This window comes from Macadamia integrifolia, chromosome 6 (genome assembly GCF_013358625.1).
Source record: "Macadamia integrifolia cultivar HAES 741 chromosome 6, SCU_Mint_v3, whole genome shotgun sequence".
NCBI lineage: Eukaryota > Viridiplantae > Streptophyta > Magnoliopsida > Proteales > Proteaceae > Macadamia > Macadamia integrifolia.
This window is the reverse complement of record NC_056562.1, coordinates 20,340,028-20,347,251: the sequence shown is the minus strand read 5'-3', so window position 1 is coordinate 20,347,251 and position 7,224 is coordinate 20,340,028. Positions and strand designations below refer to the sequence as shown.

General features: G+C 35.7%; 1 long non-coding RNA gene across 1 annotated transcript; it reads left to right on the top strand.

Annotated features, from left to right (window-relative positions):
* Positions 1–883: 883 nt before the first annotated feature.
* Positions 884–5,441, top strand: LOC122081085. Its single transcript, XR_006141001.1, has 2 exons — positions 884–1,130; positions 5,042–5,441. It is a non-coding gene; the product is annotated as an uncharacterized LOC122081085 (long non-coding RNA).
* Positions 5,442–7,224: the final 1,783 nt, after the last annotated feature.

Below are 7,224 nucleotides of genomic sequence, written 5' to 3'. Positions count from 1 at the left end.
CTCTCTCTCTCTCTCTCTCTCTCTCTCTCTCTCTCTCTCTCTCTCTCTCTCTCTCTCTCTCTCATAGTTTTAGGATTCAATATCAGATCCATCGAATTGGCCATTCCGTTTTGTATTGGTAGAGTCCAATATTGATTCCTAACCGATTGTATATCAATGTAATGGTACAAACCAAGGGTGTAAACGTTTAAAAATAAATAAATAAAGAAAGAAAAACAGAAGTGGGAAAAACTAGCAAAACCATTCAATCCAAGTCAATACGGGCTCGCCCATGCTCTGTCCCCTTCTTAAAATAGGAGGTTTCAAATCTAATAAGAGAAACTCAAACATTAAATTGCAAGTGTAATGGTACAACTCAAATAAAAATGTAAAATAATCTTGAAAATAAAAAGAAAATTTTATTGCAAAATAAAGAATCCAGTATAGGTTATAAGGGTAAGAATTTGTCTCGACTTTGAAAAGGTCATCTTCTAAATGTAATGATCAAGCTTCTTCAACTCATCTTCTACCTCTCGTTGTAGTGCTCAAGAATTGAAACTTCTCAATAATCGAAACTTACTTTGATAACAAATTGATGCAGTTTAATCTACGAAGCTCCGAATAAGATTTTACCCAGTCTTGTAATTAAATTTCTTTTGTCCCTAACGATATGATGCGGACCAGATAAGATAACAAATGTTTTTTTTTTTTCCTTTCCTTGACGATATGATGTAGACCAGATAATATGAATGAAGTTTACTTTTAGAGAAAATTACACTCCCCTCCCCTGTTTGTTTCAAGTATTACAAAATCCTCCCCTACGAAGTTTGATATTACACCCCCCTCCCCTGTAAGTTTTAGATTCTATCAACCATACCTTGGTCGTGAGTGAGGAAACATTAAGTGTATTACAATTTTTTCAAAAACCCCAAAATACCCCCAACTCATTACTGTCTTCTTCCTTGAGAAGAACGATGTTTTCTTCATTCGGCTTCTTCATTCCTCCATACATCCTGAACTTCTGAAATCGGAATCGAAGGTGAACATCTCCAAAGTCTTGGAGATCAATGGTGGTTCTAATCGTTCGCGATCAAAGACATTACATCTCATTGAAGATCGGAGTTGTTAATAGATGAAGATCGAAGTCTAAGGTTCGTATAAATCGCAGATTTGGGAAAGTTAGGGTTTCGGAAAATTTAATCAAACACAATCGAATTCTTAGGGCTTTGAGAGAGTTAGGCATTTGGGAGAGATTAAAGCTCTCTGTTGGTTTTTTCAGAAGAGGCATTGAAGAATTAGGGTTGTGGCAATTTATCATAAATCTGAGATCAATTGGATGCAGTGAGTGCCTGTATGTTCTCTCTTATTATTCTCTATTATGCTCTGTTTTTTATTCTTCAATGGTGAATGGTGATGATTCATATGAAAATCGATGTTGAAAATTAGTCATTTTCTTCCTTACTCTATTTCCAATTTCGGCTTTCTAAGTCTAACGTTAGTATAAATCGCAAGAGTTAGTGCTTCGGGAGATTTAATCAAACACAATCGAATTCTTAGGGCTTTGAGAGAATTAGGTATTTGGGAGAGATTAAAGCTCTTGGTCGGTGGTTTAGAAGAGGCATTGAATGTTCTCTCTTATTATGCTATGTTTTTTATTCTTCACTGGTGAATGGTGATGATTGATATGAAAATCGATGGTGAAAATTAGTCATTTTCTTTCTTCATCTCTTACCCTTTTCAACTTTCATTTGATTTACAAGCTACTTGAAATTGTTGTATGGACTTAGTATTAAATCCTTGAAATGGTTGTAGGGACTTGGTATTAAATTCAAATCCTTGTAATGGTTGTAGGGACTTGGTATGGCAGAAATTTTCAATGTAATTTTTTTCTTTTTTGTTTTGGTAGGAATGCAATTGTTTTCTTAATCCTTTGGAATGGTTGCATGTACTTTGTTTCTTGTTTTAAATCCTTGGAATGATTGTATGGAGTTTGTTTCAAATCCTTGGAATGGTTGTATGGACTTGGTATGGATTAATTTCCATTCAAATCCTTGATGTTGTTGTGTTTATGTAACATCTTATGTATTTTTTTTTTTTCATTAGAAATCATTCATCATTCAATGGAAATTAGAATTATCATATATTATCATTACGACTTGAATACATCTGCACCTACCCTAGTTGATCCGGATGACTACTGTTATCAAGACATGGTGATCAATATTATAACACAGTTATCAGACATGTACCAATAGGACATACCATCACATTTAAAGTGAAGTGCATAAAGTGAAGTGTATACTTCCTTCCAATCAGCAGATGGAAGTGAATGAGGATGCAAGTGTATTGGACATGTTTGGATTGCATCAGAATGTTGAATGCATAAATTTGTATGTATACGATCTTCATTGGGATTCCAATTCAAGCAACCTATACATGGTAAATGGTTTCCCTGGTGGACTAGTCAAACGGGAGACTATTAGTAAGTGTGTCCATCAAAGTCAATGTGACTTTAGTGATGATGTGATGCAGGATCAGTATGGAAGTGGAAATGATGTACTACAAAGTCAAAGTAGTTTTGGAGGTATTGTGCAGCAAGTTCAAACATCTGGTGGGCATAGGATAAAGCACCAAATAAGAAGGGGTGATGATACTTATAAGGCTTCAATCAGTGGTGGACATAACAGTAGGAGCAACATGAATGATTCAGTTAGTATTGATGCAACTAATAGTATTGTTGAAGTGAATGATGTGAATGATGGCAGTAAGGCAGTTGGTAAGAGTACTAGCAAAGTCATACATAGTATTGTTACTGAACTTGATGTTGGGTATGTTGTGAATGATGGTAGTAAGACAATCAGTAAGAGTACCGATGAAGTCTTATTCGATGTTTCAAGTTCAAGTGATGCTGATTGGAATTCTGTGTCCGAAGATGAGAATGATATGAATGATGAAGAAGAGTACAGTGATGGGGTTGAAGATCAAGTTGATGGTCAACATGATGAAATGGATGGTACAGGAGTTGCATACCAAGATAACAATAATGAATTATCTGACTATTGTGATGATGATTACTCTACACCATTCTTTAAGAATGGGAATGCTTCACATGGGCAAGTGGTAAGACTAGAGAAAGGGATGTTGTTTGATGATGTGACTCATTTCAGGGCTGTTCTTAAAGACTATGCTATTTAAGAAGGTTTTGAACTACTGAAAACTAAGAATGAGAAGTCAAGAGTGACTGCTTTGTGTGCAGCACAGGGGTGTATATAGAGGATCCATGCTTCACCTGCAGTAGACAAAGGAGTAACATATTAGATCAAGTCTATATGCAATGAACATTCTTATGCGAGGAACAAACAAAACAAGGATATTACTTCTACTTTGATTGCCCGACACCTTACTTCAGGATTAAAGGCAAACCCAGATATGGATCCAGATGCAATCCGTTCATATTTCAAGGAAAAATTCTAAGTTGAGATCCATTATACGACAATGTATAGGGCTAAGAAGTATGTAACTAACTTCAATGAAGGTAGCCATTATAAGTCATTCGCAAAGCTACCTAATTATGGAGAAATTGTGCTACAAAGAAACCTTGGAAGTCTTTCAAGCTACAATTCCATCAGAGAGTCATAATGACAGACCCTCCTGTCTTTAAAAGTTGTTCATTAGTTTCAAGGCATGCATTGATGGTTTTGTGAAAGGTTGTAGACCATTCATAGGTCTTGATGGTTGCCATCTGAAAGGGATGTGTGGAGGGGTACTACTGGCTGCAATCTCTATTGATGGCAACAAAGGGTTGTTCCCTGTGGCATATGGCATTGAGGATGTTGAATGCAAGGAAAGTTGGATTTTCTTTTTGTCACAGTTATATAGTTATCTTCACATTGCGGAGGAGAAATTTCCCATTACATTTATGTTGGACAGACAAAAGGTGGGTTATCTTCTACTCTATATGCATATATAGAGTTAACTATAGGACACACACCTAGTTTGTGTACTTAGTCTTTTTAATTTGCTAATGTGTAGGGACTGTACCAAGTCATTGATGAAATATTTTCAGGTTGTCACCATAGATGCTACAGTAGACATATGTACCAAAATTTCAGAAGCAAGTTTCCAGGTGTGCTACTTAGAAAGTATTTTTGGTCAGCGACTATGGCTTTCACTGCATTCTTGTTTAAAAAGGCAATGTCAGATATAAAATCAATTAACAAGGATGCATATGATTGGTTGAACAATGTTAAAGCTGAGATGTGGTCTAGACATGCATTTGACTTTTGGTGCAAAAGCGACCATGTCACCAACAACATGGTTGAATGCTTCAATCAGTGAATTGTACCTTTTAGGAGCAAGCCTGCCTACTCGTAGTTGATGAGATATGAAAGTTGTTAATGGAGATAATGCATAAGAGATATCAGGAGGGTTGCACATACACTGAGATTGTCACACCAAGAATAAAGAAATTGTTGGATTTGATCCAAACACAATCAAGAGGATGTATGGTCCAAGCTGCTGGGGTATATGAGTTTGAGGTCACACATACTGAAGGAAGGCATGTGGTCGATTTGAAAAAACAAACTTGTTGTTGTAGAGAATAGGAAGGTTCTGACTTACCCTGTAAGTATGCAGCAGTATGCATTGTTAGTAAAAGAGAAAGCTTGGAGAGTTGCTGCTGTAAGTACTATAGCATAAAAACATATTTGGCAGCTTATAAAGGTATTGTCCATCCATTACTGGACTTCATGAGATAAGTGAAGAACACAAAATTGGTATTGTACAACCTCCACCAATCAAAAGACTTTTTGGAAGACCACATACTCTTAGGAAGAAGGAAATTGATGAAGTCCTACCTGGCTAGAGGAAAAAAAGATCAAGAGTTACCAAATATAGCAGATGCAACCAGGAAGGTCACAACAAGAGAAGATGTACAGGACCTCCAGTGAAACAGAAAACAAAATCATCCTAGGTTTTTAATTTTCAAGTTTTAAATATTCTAAAATTTTAGTGATCTTATCCATTTGTTGCAGTTGACTAATAGTTACTCATTTTTATGTAGAGAACTGAGCAGACTGAAAGTCAACCCGATACAAGCAATTCTCAAATAACGACTAGATCACAAGCTTCTACAATGGCCATTGAGTTGAGCATGCAAGCCAAGGTTAATGCACAATTGCAAGCTAAGGAAGCCAAAAGGAAAGCAGGGGAATAGAGGAAGAAGGCAACTGCTGATGGGAGTTGAATGAAACAGAGAGATAGAGTGCAATGAAGACTTTAATTGGATTAGATGATCTAATTTTCATGTTTGTACTATTAATGAAAACTTTTTATTGGTTGATGGATTTGATGTTTAAGATAGTATTTGGACTATTCTTTTGGGTTTTGATGTTATTATGGAGTATATAAATTGTGTTTGACTTTTTGGTGGAATGTTTATGGATGTGTGGCACATTTGTGGATGTTTAAAATATTTATGGATGTGTGGGGTGATATTTATAGGTCATATTTCTGGATTACAGGTTAAGTGATGAAAATCATGCCAAAATGCTATCAAAAATTTTATTACACAACCTAATTCAGTACATATCATAGTTCCTTAATAATATCCAATTTTTACATTTTTAGGCCGATAAATACGGCTACAAAAACACCTACGAAAAAAACAAACACAAAATTACCAAACATTTTCATTGATCCAGCAAAGTTCACTGTGTCATCCACCCTTATCTTCACACTCTGCATCTCTTGCTACAACCTATGTAACACATCTCTGAGCTCACTCACCTCCTCTCACAACCGCCTCACATCCTCTTCCAACTCTTTCCTATCAATAGTGGGATTGGGTAACGGATTGATAGTTGTAATATTCATAGGTTCACACCATGTGAAGTATTTGCATCCATTGTAATCTGGACAACGATAAAAAAGTCTGTTTGGGTTGTTAGCTGTCTCTGATATCTTGATCACAGCTTTCCAATTACATCCACATTTTATGGATCTATACTTCAAACCTTTGGGTGTGCTGCAATTACTTGAGGTAGACATTTAGTTTGAGTAAGAGGGAACCTCCTTATTGCAGCAGGAATTAACCCTATTTAATTTTGGAAATCCTAAAAAAACAAAGAAAAAAGACGATGAAAGTTATTACTGATCTTGCCTACTTCAGCTTTGGAAGCAAATAAGTCGTCTAGGCACACAAACACCAAAACAATAGAAAGTTTGCACCTTGGATGATAAACTAACATGTATGTTATGGAATCAACTTGGTTTATAGAACAATCATATTCTAACCATTGCCTTGAATTCATGAAGAAACCAAAATTTAAATTGTTCTTTGACTACCAGATTTACATTTTTTTTTTTTTAAATCAATCACATGCCATTGATTAGGTATATCTAGAAGTAACTTAATGTATAGAAGCTGTTACACCTTAATGTAAGAATTTTAGTTAATATTACTTAGCAGTAAATGAAAATAAACGAAATCTTCTTCTCAGTTCCACACTACTCTACCACCATCATATAATGAGCTACAAGGCCCAGTAAGATATAACAAGACACAATCCCACACAAAAAAGAAAGTATATAATATATCTTTGAAAAACTGTAAGAAAAATTTTCATACATGAAAACCTCTTTTGAACACATATATCTACTGTCACAAAAACCACACATATCAACTGTCGCAAAAACCACTTGACCACTACCCATGTGATTGTTTTTACCACAAAAAGCAGAGTTGTTGCCCTAGAAATGGATTAACAGTGAATTGAAATTGTGTTTTCAATCAAAAATATAATTATGGATCATTGTGCAAAACGGGGTTGTGCAGTGTTTTGACGGACTTGCAGGGTAATGGCACTAATTTTCAAGAGCTTTTCTTTAAGAGGATCTTTTTCTCTTCAAACTCTCACTTGGCTGCTTTCAATTAACTTTTAGCAACCATACTCTAAAAACCAAACTAACCGAATATTTAAAGAAGCAACCACACAGTTAGAAACCATGGACAGGTCCAAAGATAGATGTAGGATGACAGTGCAGTCCAAAAACTAAGCTTCTTTAGTTTGGTTTTGGATGCTTCTAAGGTTAGACTAAGAAGGTTTTCATATTCACAATCATAATACTCTATTTGGGGTTGCGCAGGCCAAAAAATTTCAGAACAAAAGGGGTGAAAAAAGGGGGGGGAAAGAGGTGGAAGAGGGGGGGAAAAGAGGTGTTCTTACCTTCACAATATGGGCACCT